Below are 19141 nucleotides of genomic sequence, written 5' to 3'. Positions count from 1 at the left end.
TATAGTTAAGCTATAAAACTAAGTAACTCTTCCATGTTTTGATAGGCACCATCAAGTACTGTGGGGCACAGTCATATCAGCATTATACATTTCCCCCCTAAAACAAGACTAACTCAAAGATGCTTCAGAAGAAATAGACGGAAAGCACCAAGTATCTGTGCAAAATTTAGTTTTTAGTGACCTAAGTCACATGCGATTTTAATAATACATTCTTTATCTTCACCACACCCCGTGCAGGGTGACATAAGTGTTACTGTCTTGTACAGATGGGGAAATTGAGGCATGACACCCTCGATTCCCCTTTCCAATGGGATTTAGGGACAGACTTGTCTGCATGACCTCAGCGGGTCCCCTTCATCCTTCGCGACGCCTATAGGAATGCTCCTGTCCTTCGCTCCGCAGTCTAACTCGTCCTCCGCCCAGCTCCACCCGCCCAGCTCTGGAGCGCCGTCCCCAGGGAGGTCCCGTGGGCCCGGGTCTGGCCGCTTCTCCCCAGCTCTGCTCGGTCAAGCTCCCGAGTACCCGACGTGCAGGCGGCCCCCCGCCCAGCGCCCCCAGCGCGGTGCGGGCAGATGCTGCCCCGGCGTCTAGCGGACAAGGCGGCGGCGGCGGCGGCGGCGCGGCTGGAGGTGAGCGGGCCGGGGACCCGTGGCGATGCGGGGGAGGAGGTGACGGTGAAGGGACGCGGGCAGCTGGTGTGCGGCTTGCGGACGACGCCTAGAGAGCGAGCAGAACGGGCGCCTGGGGCCCCGAGCGCGGGGAGACATGGCTCCGCGCGTCCCCGCCGCCGCCGCCGCTGACTCGACACAATCGGCGGCTCGCGCGGCGTAACCGCGGGTGGGCGGCGGCACGGAGCCGCCTCGGGAGCGCCGAGGGTCGCGGCGTGTGAGCATGCCGGCTCAGAGGCGAGCCGAAGACCGCCTCTGAGACGCTCGCCGGCCCGGGGCGCAGGGTGGGCTCCGTGACGCGCGGCCGCCCGCCTTCCCCGCGGCGCGCGCTGGCGGCTCGCGGCGACTGCGGGGCGCGCTCCCGCCTCGACCGGGTCCCCACCCGCAGCCCGCCTGCCCAGGTGAGTGCGCGGCTCGCGGCCCGCGCCCGCGCCGCAGGTAGCGGGCGGTGGCTTTGTCTCGCTCCCTTGCGCCCTGGTGCGGTCATGCATTTGACATTCTGCCCCTGAAGCGCCGGGCACCAGCGCCGGACGCGCCTGCTGATTCGGTGATCCCCGGGAACTGGGACTTGGGGGCTCGCGTGAGCATCACTCGAGGGAGAGGAGGAGGCTGCGTTTGCTTTCTGTTTGGAATGTGTGGTGAGCATCCTCTGCTGGAGCTTGGGGCCTGGAGCAAACCCGGGCTGCAGATTTAGACGTAGACGTTTGGGAGGACGTGCAGCTGCAGAGGTCTGGCTCCTTATGCCTGGTCTTCTCCGTTCGCGGTGCTCAGCCGCCTTTCGTTTATTATGATTAATTTTAGGAACACCGTCACAGGCACAGTTATTTCTTTGAGAGTTGGGAGTCTTTGGAGTCAGCACAGAGAGCTCACGAGTAGAGTTATAAGGGTTCGGTCAATAATAAACTTGGAAAAGGACAGCGTCGGTGATCGTATGGACAGAGGTGGACAAGAGGCAAACTTCACCGCGGCCTTTAGCCTTTGTGGATAAGATTTCTGCTTTGCTCTGCTAGAGTCATGCAAACTCGGAGTTCTTGTATGTATGCCTTTGCCAAAGTGTAAAACTTATTTTTCCCTTTTCTTGAATAGTTTTTTTTTTTTTTTTGTTTTGGTATTTTGTCATTTAGGAAAAAAAATAGAGTAACCAGTAGTCTTTTATTAGAAATTGTAAAAATTCGGTGTATTTGTTTGCCCTGTAAATATGATTTTCTTTTTACTGTTTCTCCTATTCCCTGAAGGGCTCATTTCTTCTATTGCCTAGAGAGTCAGTCAGCCTCTGGCTCTCCCTTTCCCCTCCCCCAACAGATGGCTTTATGTGCCAAGAGGTTATCTTTAAAATGTTACTCACATTACTTACAAACAAAGCAGGCTTAGTTCTGAAGTTTGTGTGTGGAGTTATGAGAAGAAGAGGCCTAATTGGATAGGGATATTATTAATGGTGTAAAGACCTGGATCTTGCTAATCTGTTTGGTCATCAGAAGATTCCTGCAGAGATTGTTTATATAGTGTGGGACAGATGGTGTCCCTAGCAGACAAGAGAAGCCAGGCAGAAAGGGGCATTGTACTCTTTATTATTGGGAGGTGGAACAGAGTGGGTGAACGGCGAGAAAGACATAATTTCGACCTCTTAAAGGAGACGTTTGTTATACAGCAGCCTAAACCATTTCTTTCTTTTTAACGTTTAAAACCTTGTCATTGAATTGTTTGTTTTATTTCTACATCGGCTATGATAAGACAGTTTAAGCAGTCACAGCAACACAGATGCCTTTGTACGCAAAAGTATCTTACCACTTTTTGGGAAAAAAAACAGTCCCATTTCTATTGGCCCTTGCATATACTTGGCACCTCGGACTCATAATGTCTCCCAGCTGCAGGGACTTCAGTTTCATCCGCATCAGTCTGAGTTTGTTTCTTTCATATCTCCTTGGCAGGTGTTCTAGCACGGTGCCCAAACTTTCATCTATGGCTGTTCCTCTACTTCCATAGTGATTCACCTGCTCTAGACATTGGGTTTTCTATGGCCCTGTCACAGGTCAGGGTGCCTCTTGGGAGGAGGTCTTTGTTAAGCACTGTGATGTCAGTGAGGAACTTGAAATTATTTTGAACATTTGGTAATCTAGCTGTAGGTTTTCTGCTTCTATTGCTAGTGGGCATTTCATGCTCTAGATTGCAACTTGATAAAAAATTTGTTTTCTTTTGTCATGAATGTGAGGGAAAATATTGTAGTAAAGTGATATCTATCAGCCACAAGACTAAACTTAGTGATCAAGTAGAGTTTCATTAAGTTGTACAAGAGGCTTAAACTCAACTCTGAAGAACTTGGGCAGTGTGCCTTAAAGAGGAAAACATGCATTCTTACTCTTTTGAGACTTTTACACCACTGACCTTAGCAAATAAAAAGAAATCCAAGCAAGTTGTTACTGTAGTTGAGGATAGATACAATGGCTTTCCTTCTTGGAGACTGTGTTTTGTAGGAGAGATGACTTTTTGGCTCTGCCTGGTATTGAGTGTACTTGGTCATCAGTGCAATGATCTGATACTTTAAATCCTTGCTATTAGGTCTGTGTCTGACTTCTGTGTCTTCATGTGGTGGTCATTTCTGTCATGAATTACTTCTTTAAAAGAAAACATGCTTGGGGCTTGGGACTCTGGCTGGCTTGTAGTGCTCAGCAGCGAATTGCTGCCAGTTTCCTTGGAAATAGAGGAGGTGGTGGGAACCTCTGCTAGAATTGGGCAGGGGCTAGCACTGAAGTTACTTTGTTGCTAGGCATGAAGTTTAGTTGCTATTGCAGGGGTAGGGTTGCTTCTTAAGGCTCAAGAAACTGTATCAGGATGTGAAAGAGAGGTTAGAGAGGTAACCAGACTTTCTGGTTTGCCTATGATGGTGCCATTTTGTCACTGCAAACTTTTAAAAGTGTCATTATGTGATCACTCTTGAAATGAAGGAGTCTGTCTTGGTTATATTCAGCAGCCCTCTCTTGACCCCAGGTTCCACTTTCTTTTTCTCTCTGTTCTTTTCATTCTTTGTTTGAGACAGGGTCTCATTATATAGCCTAGGCTATCCTTGAATTCAAGTTCCTTTTGCTTTATCCCCCAAAATACTGGGATTACAGGTGTGAACCACCATGCCTAGCTGACACCACATTTTGAGTCTTGCTCAATGACATTTAATTCTTTTATTTCTTATATTTTTGGTTATGAGCCTAGCCTTTAATGGCTGAGCCATCTCTCCAGCCCAATTCTTTTATTTCTTAAATATACAGTAAGAAAATATTTGAATCTGAAAAATATGTAAGGAAAGAGACATAGTAGGGACGATAAAGTAGCTTGCTCTGTTTACATATGTCAAGAGAAGCTGTGCTAAGTCACAAAGTGTCTGCCATTGTTCTAAAGCCCCATCACTGTCTTTGAGACAACAAGAATTACCTCTTGTCCTTTATTTAAGACTGACACAAATTAGGATGACCTGTGATTTGGGAGGACAGTTGCACCAAAACTTGCTTGAAAATTGAATGTTTACATGGTGCTCACACACATGAGTGCCTGCTTCACCATTTAATGTGAGACACAGTTCTTGGGTATTTACAGAGAATCCAGAACACAAATGCTTCTGTATAGTCTTGACTCCACATTCTTGTAGTTTGGACAAGAAGGCAATAGGAGAGCTTTTGTTTTCTGTCCTCTCTCCTGTCTCCAGTTGGGTTTTGGTCTCAGCTTTTCACAGGACGCACATAAGAAACTATTTGGTGCATCTATACATTCTGTGGAATTTTATTGTACAGGAAACCTAATGAGGGTTTGGGCTTTGTATATATGAAGTTTGTGGTGACTGCTTCTGTGACCTTTACTAAAAAAACATGTATGTAACAGTTCATTTGTAGTGCTGGACAGTAGGTATTAATTATGGTTGTTTCCTTTCCAACATGCAATCTACTAAAGTCCTCAAGAGCTTAGTCAGCATGTCCAAATGAGAATAAAATCTATTTATCTCCCTTGTAAATAGGATGATGAAATAGGGTTTTGTTGTTGATGTTTTTTTGTGTTTTGCCAAAGACATCTTTGAGAGTAAAATGTGGAATGAACTGGGAGGAACAACCAAGCCAACCAAGTGGTCTAGGTCAGATTCCTAAGTTATTTCTTGGTGCTATGATCAAATATCTGACTTTAGGAAGGAGGGGTTAATTAGGTTTATAGTTAAAGGGAATGTGGGTGGTTAGACTGTGTCCACAGCCAGCATGCAGAGTGATGAATACTCCTGTTTGTCTGGCTTTCTCCTTCATATTTAGTCTGGGACCTTAGCCTATGAAGTTGTTTATCTATATTTAGGGTAAGTTTTCCTATATCATTTAAGCCTGCCTAGAAACTCACTCTCAGAAGTGACTGGAGATTCATTTCCAAGGTGATTTGATTTAAAATCCCAGTAAGTTTACAGTCAAGATTAAACATCACACCAGGGAAACTAGCATCAGCGTTCATCCTAATTATGATCCAAATCATGAACTTGGGGAGCTGGAGAGATAGATGCCTCAGCAGTTATGAGTGCTTACTGTTCTTGAAGATGACCTGGATTTGGTCCCCAGCATCCAGTCACGTGGCTCACAACTACTTCCAGGGGATCCAACATCATCTTCAGGTCTTCACAGGTAAATTCACACACACACATACATTGTGGTGCACACAAACCCAGGCAAGCACACATACATACACATGCACAAAAGGAATAACTAAATCTTAAGAAATCATGAACTTGGGTCTTTTATGTGGCATTGGTTGGCCTAGAACCAGAGGTCTTCCAAGTGCTAGGATTATAGTCGTACGATTCTACACCTGCATTTCAGATTGTTAGCTTTTATATGAAGAAAAATATCCTTATTTTTTGATGGAAAAATATCCTTAGGTTCTTCTGGGTTTGTTCAGCTTGTATGTTTATGTGTGCGCTTGCATATATTGGCAGAATATCTATAGCTAAATGTCTCTTGTGTGGATAAAGCAAACCTAAGAAGGGGTGGTCATTAGAAAATTGCATACTTTACCTCTTTCATGGCTTGGCTTTTAAACTGATTCTCTGAATCTAGTCTCTCCAAACTTTAAATCAACTCTTGATCTTGTCTGGTTTTAACACCATTTGTTGGTGTAATGTTTTTTTTTAAACTTTTGACAGTTTATGATTTTTCTGTTTAAGTCTTAAGGAAAGATCCATAGGCAGACTGGTGGTTACAAAAGAAAAGAATTTCATTTGCTCATTTATTCATTCAACTGGGTTTTTATGAGTTAGTGTCTGGTCTTTTTGCTGGCTGTATACCAGTGAATCAAATAACAAATGTTAACCATGTGGAGTTTTCATCTTATTGAGACAGATAGTAAGTCAAATAGAAAATTATGTAGCATGGTAGAACAGGGCAAATGTAGTAGAGTATGTTTCATGAAGAAAGTGACCTCAAACAGAGAATTAAAGGGAGGCAAAAGAAGATATGTGTATGTGTATGTATATATGTTTACACACAGGCACACACACAGACACATACACAACACACAGACACAGACACAGACACACACACACACACACACACACAGACACACACACACAGACACACACACACACACACATACACGAGAGAGAATTGCAGGTAGAGGAAACAGTCAGTGCAAATGTCTGGTCTATAAGGAAGGATATGTTCAGATGAGTTCAGAAATTGACAAGGAGACTAGTATTGATGCAGTGTAGAAACCCAGGAGATGCAGGTAGGGATCACCAGTGAGGTCAGAGAAATGACATGGAGTGGTAGAACTTGTGTAGGGCCTTCAGATAGGAGAGTAATTATGACTTCAGCAGGAATTCTTTTTTCTTTAAAAAAAAAAAACAACCTTTTAACATTTATTTTTATTGTATGTATGGATCTTTGCCTGCATGTGTGTCTGTGTAGTATATGCATGCTGTGCCTTTAAAGGCCCTAAGAGGGGATCAGATCCCCGAGGACTGCAGTTGGAAATGGTTGTGAGACGCCATCTGCATCCTGGGAATAGGACCCGAGTCCTCTGGAAGATCAACTAGTGTTTTTAACTGTGGAGCCATCTCTCCAGTCCCCTATTATATTTTTGTAAAATGCATTATCATATAAAGATTGCATTTGTGGTCCAAAGACAGTATATATAAAACCCACATTTTGTTAAGGTCCACTTCATGTTTAATATATATTCTATATTTTTGTTTAGTTTTTAGTTGTTAAAGTATGTTTTGCTATTGCTCTCTGCCCTACTTCCATGTGTGTATATATAGCTAGGACTTCATGCACGTTAGGTAAGGAGTCTACCACTGAATTGTATTCTAAGTCCCTGTGATTGCTATTATTAAGTTTTATTTCTGTTTCATAAAATTTGACCAGTTGTTCAAGAATGGTACACAGAAGTATAGCCATAGTGATAAAAAGATAGGTTGAACATATCCAATTTGATCTCTGAAATATGAAATGCTTTAAATACAAAATATTCTGAGCACCACATGATTCTTCAAGTGGGAAATTCTAACGATGAAGTGGTGTTCAGCCTGTAGTGATATAAATGCCATGGTCCAGTATGCCGTCAGCATGCGTAGGAAAGGGAATCTCAGTGGAAATATAAAACACGAGTCTCCATGCATTAAACAAAGGTATCTGTGTAGTACATAAGGAAATGGGATAAACCGAAAGCATTTTTTTTTAAAAAAACTGGGTTCATCATCCATTCATTCTTATTGGGATCAAATCCTTAATAAAGGTTGTTATGAAACTGTGCCCAATAGTGGTGTGAAGCCACGGATGTTTTTGTGTCATTTTCAAACAAAGCACAGTGGCTTCTCTGTTATGCCACTGAAGTGTTCCAGGACAAGAACATAATAAAGCTTCTCTTACAAATTTCATGTGTTATATCGCTAATGGCAGGTAAGAGAATGTCACTCTACCAGTCTCATTAAAGCACTTCTGTGGCAAGAGCAAGTATGGAGCTCTCATTGAAGAGACACTTAGAAACTCAGCTGGAAAGTTTAAGGACTGAAATTCCCCTTAGAAACCAGAGTTCTCAACATTTCTTTGTGAAGTGATGTGGTTGGCTGCTGTGTCAGATCGCTGGGCCAGGGTGAGAAAGAGTGATTATAGCCAAGTCCATGATAGCAGAGACATTTGCTCTACGGCGGGGTGAAACACCCATGTCATGCGGAAAATGAATCAGCTTTTGGCATTAGTTCAGGGAGGAGTGCTTGGTGATGCCTGCTTTATTTATCACTGAAAACTTGGGCTCTAAGGGAAGAGAGGTTTTCCTTTGGGTGAGCCATCAATTATGAGAATAGAAAAGATGCTTTGGAGGAGAATGGTACAAAGCTGGTTTAGATACACAGAAGAATGTTCTAGCTTTAAGATTCTCTGTCTCTCTGTCTCTCTCTCTCTCTCTCTCTCTCTCTCTCTCTCTCTCTCTCTCTCTCTCTCTCTCCCCGTGTATGTGTGTGTGTGTGTGTGTATGCGCACACGCACCATGGTGCACCTGTGGAAGTTAGGGGACAACTTTGTGGAGTGAGTTCTCTCTTTCTACCTTTCTGTGGATCCCAGAGAACAAACTCAGGTTGCCACGTTTGTGTGGCCAACACCTTTACATCTTTATTTTCTGATCTGTCTTGGTGGCTGAGGAGGAATGTGAAGGCTTTGTGACAGCATTGTAGCCAGAAGCCAACCACGTGCTACCAGTTTCCAAGGGGCATGCAGCCTGTTCTGATCTTGAGAAAATGCTGAAACCGCAAGACTGTGGTGCCTGAACTTACGATGCACTGTGGAAGGGATGGGGAAGGAGTTTCGATAGTTCTTCATCCTTAAGCACACTGGCCGAATAGGAGATGGGCGCTTGTATGATACTTTATCTGCAGAGTAAGATTTGTGTTTAAGAAAGTCTTCATCATGGTATGCTGAGAACTAGCTCCTGTTCTATCAAGTGGCTTATCTCAGTACTATACTTTTCTCACAGGAAACCATGCCAAGGATATGAAAAGGGGGAATGGATAATGACTGAAACAGCACATCACAAGTTTCCATGTGAAGTAATTGGTTGATTAACTAATTTGTTGCATGAAGTTTTAAATACACATTACTGCCTTTACTCTGGAGCTGTTGTCTGACCTCTGGCCACTTCCGGCTCCCTTTTGTTAGACCTGGCTTTGCCCAGGATCGGTTGCAACCAGTCCACTCCTGGCTTCTTTTTCTACCCGCCTTTGTTCCTGGAGGAGTCATGTTACTAGCCCACTCCTGAGACCCTTGAATCCCAAGATAGAAGACACATAGACAGCTCCGTTATCTTTAGAACTTGCCTCTAGGAACTGCTGGGCACAGATACCTCCTGCCTGGAAATGTGTGCCCTTATCAATTTATTATCTGTCTCTCCCTCTGCCCTAAACTTAGTGGCTTGTATCAGCTAGCCCCCACCCACATCCTTGGCCCCTTCAGCCTCTAGATGCCCCGAGATCTTACATGACTGCTGCTTTCCAAAGCATGGCAGAAAAGCCTCTCTCTCTTTCCCTGTGTCTCCTTTTCCTCTTGGAACCTAAAAGTTCCACCTATACCTTCCATTCATCAATTGTCCCCTGCCTTCTTTACTAACAAGTCAAGAACTATTTGGAAAACAAGACCTTAGTGACAGAACCTCCCCTTACATTAATTGATTAATCAATTAACGAAGGCCCACAATGACCCCAAAAGGTCAGGGAAATAATATTTTCAGACATGGATAATTTTTCAAGTAGTACACAGCATTTTTCAGTGATTCACTGGAAGACTAGGTGTTCAAACAAACAGAATGCATAACTTGCAGATTGTGGTGATAAAAGACAAAGAAAAGGGTATTTGGTATTTGAGAGCAGGGAGAGAGCTGTGGTGGGAGGAACCCTGGCAGTAACTTCCTAGGTGGGAAGAGATGCTGTGCAGGTAGGAGCCTGGGAGCATGGTGAGTGAACAGGACCTTTTCCATGCTTTTGCCAGAGAAACGGACCCTATGCCAAGTGTTTCCGGACCTGGTCCGTGTTGCCCTTAGCCTTCCCTACAAATGATGGATGATCACCAGTGGTCTTGTTACTGGGTTTTCTCTGTGTATGCCTCCCCTTGATCTCCCTTCATTCTTGTCTGTCACTTCCCTCCTCCGCTTTCTCTGTTAAGCCTGGCGTTGGCATCTTAAAGCTAGAAAAGACTTTCCAAGCTCATAGCCTGTGCTGCCATGCTTGGAGGCAGCAAAGAGCATCTCTCAGGAGGGAAGCTGTGTGCTTTCTCCAGCTTACCTACTCCAGCCAACAGCTAAAGCACATGTTTGTATTTAACCCCCATCTTTAGGAAGGCGTTGCAGGGAAATATTTAAAAAAAAAAAATGAACCTGCAAGTTCCCGCACTCCTGCGGGCAACTCTCTGCCCCAGCGGAGCGGCCTGGCCCGGCCATCCACAGGCGGGCAATGGCCAACTTGTTATTATCTCATGGAGACTCTCTGGCCTGGAGCCCCCAAAATGTCTCTACCCTCTCACTAAGTTCCCGCTGGTGGGTCGCTACCATGCCAACCCCATCCTTCAAAACCCCCATAGCTTTTGTGGTGCACATCTGGCGAACCCATGCTTTGATGCTGTACGTTTCTCTCTTGAACCCAGACGAGCCGCTGCGTGAGGGAAAATGCAACATAAACTTAGTTCAGAAATCATGGTAACTCAATTGCTGGGCGCAACAACTAAAATCCTAACTTGTAAACCTTATAAAATCTAAATCCTTTAGTGGCAAATCTTGATGTGTCCGCCATTGAAACCGGGAGATACTTGTAATTACATTTTGTCCTCATGTTATACCTGTCCAAAAAGACCTAACTCTCTCCTGCTTCCTCTCTTCCGCTATCCAACCCGGAAGTCCTGCCTACTTGCCCAGTGATTGGCTCCTTTATTCATTAGGGGATTGGTTCACAAGAACAGCACCAGGCCCATCTACAACAGGAAGGTATATTTCCATTCTGCCCTCTTTGGACTTTAGTAAGGATGGAGTGTTTGCCCGTGGTCTAATAATTAATTCTGGTAATAATCATTATTTAATGCTATGGAAAAACTATTTTAAAACAATATTATTTATTATTATTAATATTATTTATTATTTAAAACAAATGTTAATACTGTATTGCTAGGCTCCATGCTATGTGGGAAATAGGCACTAGAGATGAGAATAAGCAGACATGCACTCATGAGGCACATGTGATGAAAGGGTTAACATTCGCTCAAGCTGTTCTTTGTATATGGTTCCTGTTATGTGAACTGAGTTATAAGAACTTTTGTATATATATATATATATATATATATATATATATATATATATATGTGAAATATTCTGCAAGTAAAAGAAGAAAACCAGATGTCAGTGTGGTGGGGGGTTTGGAGAGTGGTTTTGGCTGAGAATAAAGCACAACGGAGACCTCTTAGATGGAGTGGCTGGGTTAACCTGGAATGTTATTCATCACCCACCTGCACGATAAGAGGGAGGTCAGCTTGTACAGGTTTCAGAGGGGAAATGGAGATAATAACGGAAAGAAATTGAGACCTGTGAGAGCAGAGAACCAGGGATGCCAAGGCCAGCAGAGTGCCCTATCCGAGAGCTAGTAGGCTTTTCCTTGTGTTTATAAGGAGACTTCCACACATCCACAGCCTTTCCACCACATTTGAGGAGTGATTGGAGTGACTGGTATCAATGTTGTGTTAGAGGACAACCAGAATTTTTGTCTGGCAGTTGAGGAAAATCTGGAAAAGGCCCAAGAGACAAACTGTTAAGACTTTCTGCAAAGAAAAATGACTCATCCGTGGTTGTTAAAGAGTGCTCACCTGGTTCTCGGGAGATTGGTCCTTTACACAGGGCTCTGATTTACTTTGGGTGGCTCTTCTTTCAACCAGCCAATAACCCAGACTCAGTTCTTGCTCAGTGATTCTGTCATAGGAAGTATCTGAACGCCCATCAATTCTACCTACTCTTGTGTCTCCAACTGTCTTTTGCTAGACAATTGAAAAATAATGGTTTTCATTTATGCTCCAATTCTGAACAGCTCACTCTCCCAAAGACATTTCTAGAAGGTAAAGTAGCCTCTTATGTCAGTGATTGGCAGCAAGGGTGGGGATGAGGTGCCTCACAAGAGGGCTGGACAGCAGTGACTTGACTTAGACATTTTCTTCTTTGATATTGATATTTACCTTCTTTCCATTGCTATTATTTATTTATTTGAAATTGAGATCTAGTCATTTTGTTGTTTTGGAGAGTTGTTTGCCATTAGTCTTTTCCTATTCAGATTTGTAATCATTTTGAACATATGAAAGTCTGGCCAGACTGTATAATGCCCAGTATTGATCACATAGAAGATATGCAATAGACAATGTGTAATAGCTGAAGGAATCTTTATAAGAGGCAACTACTTATGGAAATCAGATATTAAATTGGTACAGAATGTTAAAAGGTAAACATTTTTGTATTTTAAAAAAACGACAGGATATGACTTGGAGGTCTAATTCATTTATGTAACATTCTCTCAGAAACCTTCCATGCTGAGTCTCTCTCTTGCTGTTGAAAGTGGTGTGACTCGCAGCTAGCAGTGTCCGCATCATTCTTAGGCTGCCTACCAGACCTATTGAATTAGAATCTGCATTACACACATGAAATAGTTCCTTGACTTATTAAATGTATGTGTAAATCATGTATAACACTCAGTTGTACATATCATGGGCAACACACCTTGATGCACATACACATTGTGTAATGTTTAAGTAAAGTTAAACCTACCCATTCCTCAAAAATTTATCTTTTGGAAGTTCTAAAAAAAATTAATGTTTTGAGAATTTTATACACAAATACACTGTATTTACATAATTTCTACTTTTTCTGTCTCTACTTCCAATTCCTCCTGTGTTCCCTTGCTATATTCTTCCTCCAAATTCATGTCTTATATAACAGACAGCAGACAAATGCGCATGTGTGCAAACACACACACACACACACACACACACACACACACACACACGTATGTTCACAAACTACTGCTGATTTTGCCCATATGTACATGGGGTTAGGGCTGACCACTGAGGCACGTACTTGTGATTTGTATATCTTCTCAGATAACATCTTTTTAGATCTGTTTAAGCTTAAACCAAGCAATAAGGGGGGAGGCCTTCCTATGGAGATTGAGCACAACTTCTCTGCCTTGGATTTTCTGAAACTTCATTATCTTCAGGGTTAGTGATTGCATGTGAACCTGGCTGGATTGTATGTATGGATCATAGACCTGCAACTCTTGGAAGTAGCTGGGGATGTCACTTCTTGGTATGTCCCATTGGGGCCAGATTTTTAAAAAAAATCTACCTAGTGAGTAAAAGGGATGCTCACTAAGGGAAAGAGATAATAAGACAAGAAAAAAATAAAAAGATAACAGAGCTGTATTTGCTTTGATGGTTCACCTCCAGAAAGATTTTGAAAAAAAAAAGGTGCCTTAAAAGCCTTAAAAAGTAGAGCCTGGGTCTTGCAGAAGCAGGCAAGGAATCAAGCTTGGGGTGGATGCAAATAAAGAAGCAGAAGGCTGGAAAGAAGCTGGCATCTCCATGTTAGGCGGGAACCCTGCAGCAGGGTAGTCATGGGTCCAGACCATAGCTCACACCTGCTTGTGACAAAGAGATACCGAGCTAATTTATCTTGTCACTGATTGCTGGAATTGGGTGATTGCTAACATACACAGTCTGCCACTGTGTGTATGAAAAGTAGGAGTAAAAACTTCATTCTAGGAGTTTGCTATTCATTAATTTCTTCTTATTTACCTTTGAAGTGTAGCATTTGGCATGATCTGGCTCAATGAATGGCTGTTGAGCTGAACTGATTATAAAACAAAGTAGTTTATTTTCTATCTTGAAAATTCTTCTATAGGAATTCATTTTCTCTGCTGGTTTAAAAAATTAACATCTAGGCCAGCCAGTGTTAGTGCACACCTTTAATCCCAACACTCAGGTGGGAGGCAGAGGCAGGTGGATCTCTGTGAGTGCAAGGCCAGCCTGGTCTACATAGTGAATTCTAAGACAGCTAAAGCTACACAGAGGACCCCTGTCTTGAAACAAAACAAAATATTTATTAAGATATAATTAATACACTGTAAAAATTGTCATTTTAAAACAAAAATATAAAGCATTTTGAAATATTGATGGATCATACTTTTCTTTCTCTTTCTCTCTTTCTTTTTTTTTCTTTCTTTCTTTTTAAATTTGAGATAGAGTCTGAGTAGCCTGGGATGGTCTTCAACTTCATGTATAGCTAAAGATGGACTCAAACTTATAATTCTCCAGTTTCACCTTACCCTCAATTGAAATTATAAGTGTGTACCTCCATGCCTAGCAATGAGTCATACTTTTGTTGAAGAAAATTTGGTCATTTTCTTTCTTGTGTAATTACAAAATATATTTTACTTTTAGTTGACTAAAATCTCAGTAATTTAATAAATCAAATGGTTTATTTAAAAAGTATTCATTCTCTCTTCTCTCTCTCTCTCTCTCTCTCTCTCTCTGTGTGTGTGTGTGTGTAAGCATGGAAGACAGAGGACACAGAACTTGATTCCCTGGAGCTGGAGTCACATGGTTGTGAGCTGCCTATGTGGGTCCTGGAAACTAAATGTGGGTCCTTTGAAAGAGCAACTGCTATTTTCTTGTTTTTGTTTTTCTTTAAATAAAATCGATTGTTTGATTTTACCAATGAAGACCCAGGAACCAGATGCAGGGGTGAAAGGTTGCTAGATCAGAGAGGCAGAGAAAACACCCAGCTGATGTCCTAGAAGGAATGCCCCTCTCTCAGTAGTCAAAAACTCACTTCTCCTTCCTGTGTGTCTCTCTATCTGTCTTCCTGACTCCCTCTTACTCTATGTTTCCTTCCTCTGTTCATTTCCTGTCAACTGGTTGCTTTGCTTCTTGACCCAAAGTTGACTTTATTTAATCCTATTTACAATAAACAGAAAGCTTTTGGGTTAAAGGTGTGTGCTAGGGCTGAGCCATGCCACAACTAGAGACAGGTATTTTTAGTAAATGACACAATCATGGGATTCACAGTGTGACTGAATATCTCCCATTAAGCAACAAGCTCTCTTAGCGGCTGAACTTTATCTCCAGCTTTAAGTGGTTTTACTTTTATTTCCCCTCCCCTCCCCTCCCCTCCCCTCCCCTCCCCTCCCCTCCCCTCCCCTCCCCTCCCCTCCCCTCCCCTCCCCGCCCCTCCCCTCCCCTCCCCTTACCTTCCTTCCTGGATAAGCCTTTTCAGGTTTATTCTGGCATGGTTTACAAATAGAAATCACACATATGTAAAGTGTATGATGTTTTGATGTACACATGTGCTGTGAAATCATCATTGTGGTCATGCTTGTCAGCACAGTCATTGTTCAGATCCTTATTTTCTGAGGTGAGGCCATTTAAGATCTATGTACTTTCTAAGTTTCAAGTCTGTAATGTAGTGTTACTAGTTGTTGATGCTTCACTGACTACTGTATCCCCAGAATTTTCTCTGTGTGATTGTATCCTTTGGCCACCATCTTCCCATACTCCCCCACTCCCAGATCTTGGCAACCATTTTCTAGTTTGTTCTGTAAGTCCGATCATTTAATTTGGCTGTTGTGTATGATGCTGCAATGACATGGAAATGTAGTTATAGCTTCAAGATACTAGTTTCATTTCTTTGGGATATCCAAGGATTGGATTGCAGATAGTCTCTCTCCCTCTCCCTTGCATCCTTCTGTTTTATCTGTCCAGTGGGGGAGATTAGAGGCAGTGGTGCTGTGCCCTGCTTTCTGTGGGTATTCAAGTGTTCCTGTTTGCACTGAGTTCTCTCCCCAGCCCCTACTAGTTCCCCTTTTAATTTATTGATTTACCTCCCTACTGTTTTCCTTAATGATTACCAATTTATGTCTCCACTGACAGTGTACCCAGGTTCCATTTCCTCCATATTCTTAAAAGAGCAAGCGGGGGGGGGGGGGGAGGGGAGAGAGAGAGAGAGAGAGAGAGAGAGAATGAATGTGTGTACATGTGTATGCACATGTGTGCAGAGATCAGAAGACAACTTGTGGGAATTGGTTCTCTCTTGCCACCATGGGGGGCCTGGGATTCAAACTCAGGTTGTCAGATTTGGTGGCAATCACCTTTGCCTGCTGAGCCCTCTTGTAGCCCCCTTTTCCTCCATATTCTTGTGAACCATTATTATCTTTTTGAAAAAAGTTACTCTCATGGGTAGAAGTGATACTTCACTATGGAGTTCCCTGATGACAATGATATAATTTTTTCCATGTACTTCTTGTTCATTTGCGTATTTTTTTTAGAAATTCTATTTTTTCCTTTGGTTCCATTCTAATCTGATGAGTTGTATCTTCTGCTGTTTAGTTGTTTGGGTAGTTTATGTATTTGGAGCATTCATCTTTCATCAAATGCATAGTTGTCTTTGAACTCTACTACCCTTATTTACGGAAGTCTTGTAGCTTGATGCCACCTGCCCGTCTCATTATGACTGTGCTTTGTGCTTTGGTGTTAGACCTGAGAGGCCGTTCGTTCCCCAGACCAGTGTTCAGAGAGTTTCCCCTCGGTTTCCTCAGAGGTCCCATGCTTCTGCATTCTAGGCTTAAGTGTTGAGTCCGTTTTAAGTGAGTTCTTGAATACGATGTCTAATTTTGTTCTTCTCTGTGTGAAATCCAGTTCTCCCAATGAACATACACTGTTCTCTGTTGTATAAAGGAACCACGACTACAGTGGCCTTGTAATGCATCTTGAATTCAGGAATTATGACACCTCTGATTTGTTCTTTGTGCTCATCAACATTGCTGAGATTGTTCAAGATCTTCTGCGATTCAGTCTGAATTCTAGGATTGGTTTCTATTTCTGTGAAGAATGCTACTAGGGGCTAGGTTTAGTGGCTCCTGCCTCTATATGAACGCGTGGGAGTTGGTGAAAGATGAGGGCAACCCTGGGCTACACAGTGAGTTCCAAGCTGCCTTTGGTTAAAGAGTCTCAAAAACAAAGCACAACAAACAAGCAAACCAACAACAAATCCCAAAACAAAACACTCTCCCAGTCCCCAACCCCCAAAATATAAATAGAGGCACAAGTAGCATTGGATCTTTCCGAATTGTATGGAATCTGCAGAACTTCTTGGGTCCTGTAGACATTTAAATTCATTCTTTTAGTCTGCAATTGAGAGTTGTCTTTGAAACATGTCTTCTTCAGTTTTCCTCTTTAATGTTTTACAATCATCAGTGTGAAAACCCTTTATCTTGTTAGTCAAATTTATTCATACATACTTCACATTTTTGTTCTTATTGTAAAGTCTGTGAGTGTATATAATCATGTCCTCTTTGAGCAGAGATAATTTTACTCTTATTTCTATGCGGGATCCTCTCCGCTCCCCCTCTCATCCCCCCTCTCTTCCTCTCTCCCTCCTTGCTTCCTCTAGGTGAGTTTATTCTATGCTAAATTTATTTCCATAATGTATGGTTTTGTTTTGTCTGGCTTTTTTCTTCTATGCCATCTCATATCCTGGTTTAGGAATAGCCTGTTCCTTTTCTCTGAGAACCATCTTGATGTGTTGGGGGAGCTCATGGGTTAATCTTGTGGGCCATTTGGGCTGTTTTCTTCACCTGGATGTGTCTTCTGACTAGAGAATCTAAATACAAACCCTCCATCAGCATTATTCTGCAGGTTTAGGTATGGGGTGCAAATATTCAACACATTTTCTGTGTCCATAACACTGTGCCCTGCCCAGGCATGGCAGTTTCCCTACAGTGTTCTTAAAGTGAACTCAAGTTTGGAACCTTTTGATTCCTGGGACTTTGTGGGGCCTTCAAGAGACCGGAGAGCTGGTCTCTAGCTGTTCTTCCAGAGCTGGGAAATGTTGCCTTAGGGAAGGTGTTTGGTGGCTGTTCCTGGTGTCCTGGAGATGCACATTCCTGGAGTACTTATTAGTTACTTCAGAGATCTCCTCAGCCCACCCCAAACTTTAAAGTGGCCAGGACTGTCTTTTATTTTTTATTATTATGTTTTGCAACAAGGACTTTTCTTTTTTTGGCACCTTATGCGTGTTTTCATTTTCTTGTTCAGTCTTTCCATTGGTCTCAATTTTTTTCTAAAGATTTATTTATTTATTTTATGTATGTAAGTACACTGTAGCTGTACAGATGGTTGTGTACCTTCATGGTTGTTGGGAATTTGAATTTTTTTTAGGACCTCTGCTCGCTCCAGTCGGCCTGCTCACTCTGGTCAACTCCACTTTCTCAGTCCCTGCTTGCTCAGCCCCAAAGATTTATTTATTATTATACATAAGTACACTGTAGCTGACTTCAGACTCACCAGAAGAGGTCGTCAGATCTCATCACGAGTGGTTGTGAGCCACCATGTGGTTGCTGGGATTTGAACTCAGGACTTTTTGGAAGAACAGTCAGTGCTCCTACCTGCTGAGCCATATCACCAGCCCAGTCTCAATTTTAAAAAATAGTCCATGTGTCAATGGGTGATTTGGAGACAGTGTCTTGTTAAACTCTTAGGTTCTAGAGAGCCCCTTCCACCTGCCCCTCCTAGCCCTCTGAGTAGCTGGGACTGTAGGGACATGCCTCCGAGCTCAGGTGCAAACCTGAGCTGTGGGCCTTTGCTCTAGCTGCTAAAACAACAGCATAGATTGAGTGGCTCAAACAGCAAATATCTGTTTTTCCTCATTCTGGAAGTTAGAAGTTCAAGATTAGGCACCAGCATGTTAGGGCTGGTGGTGAGGCCATTTTATCTTGGTTACAAACAGCTGTCTTCCTGCAGTGTCTTCGATTGGCTGAAAAGGAACTAGTGAGCCCTATAATTCTATTCATGAAGCTTCGAAGCATCTACTCTTATGATCTAATTAATTACTTCCAAGAGGTCTACTTAACAAGTTGTCACAATTGGACAATAAGAGTGCACTTTCAGTGTAGAACTACAGGGAGGCTCAGACATTCATGCATTGCAACACATTTGGAACTAGCTATGTAGACCAGGCTGGCCTCAAATTCAGTTATTCTGCCTCTGAAGCACTTAGATTAAAGGTGTGAGTCACCTCTCCTGGCTGAATGTACAGTGCAGCAAGTTACGTTGTTTCCCATTGCATGGAAACAATGACTAGACTCTTTATCTAGCCAAGCTGAAACTCTGCTCTCTTTAAACAACCATACTGTTTCCCTTCTTCCAGTCTTTAGTAACTTCAGTTCTGTTTTCTTTGTACTGGGTATATATGTGTGTGCCTGTGTAGGCCAGAGGGGCTTTCGCCTTAACATTTGAGACAGGATTTCTTACTGGTTTGGAGCTTACTGACTAGCCACTGAGCCCTGGGGATCTTCCTGTCCCTGTCTCACCAGGACCTCGGATCCTCATGCTTGTGTAACATGTAACTTTCCTGATTGACCTTCCGCACCTCCCCATCCCCCCTACCCCTAGCTT

General features: G+C 42.8%; 1 protein-coding gene across 5 annotated transcripts in view; it reads left to right on the top strand.

Moving 5' to 3' along the window:
- The first annotated feature begins 570 nt into the window (after positions 1 to 570).
- Positions 571 to 19141, top strand: part of Hecw2 (HECT, C2 and WW domain containing E3 ubiquitin protein ligase 2) — a 388163-nt gene continuing 369592 nt past the window's right edge. For 2 of the 5 annotated variants that reach the window (NM_001001883.3, NM_172655.3), the window contains exon 1: positions 571 to 629. The gene's annotated coding sequence lies outside the window, so the exon portion shown is untranslated. Of the gene's footprint in view, positions 630 to 686; positions 1702 to 19141 lie in introns of those variants that run through there. The other 3 variants (XM_006496067.2, XM_006496068.4, XM_006496066.4) reach the window with 3 other exon arrangements.

The sequence above is a fragment of the Mus musculus genome, chromosome 1 (assembly GCF_000001635.26).
Source record: "Mus musculus strain C57BL/6J chromosome 1, GRCm38.p6 C57BL/6J".
Taxonomy (NCBI): Eukaryota; Metazoa; Chordata; class Mammalia; order Rodentia; family Muridae; genus Mus; species Mus musculus.
Note: the sequence above shows the minus strand (reverse complement) of the source record. Positions and strands in the feature narration are given on the sequence as shown.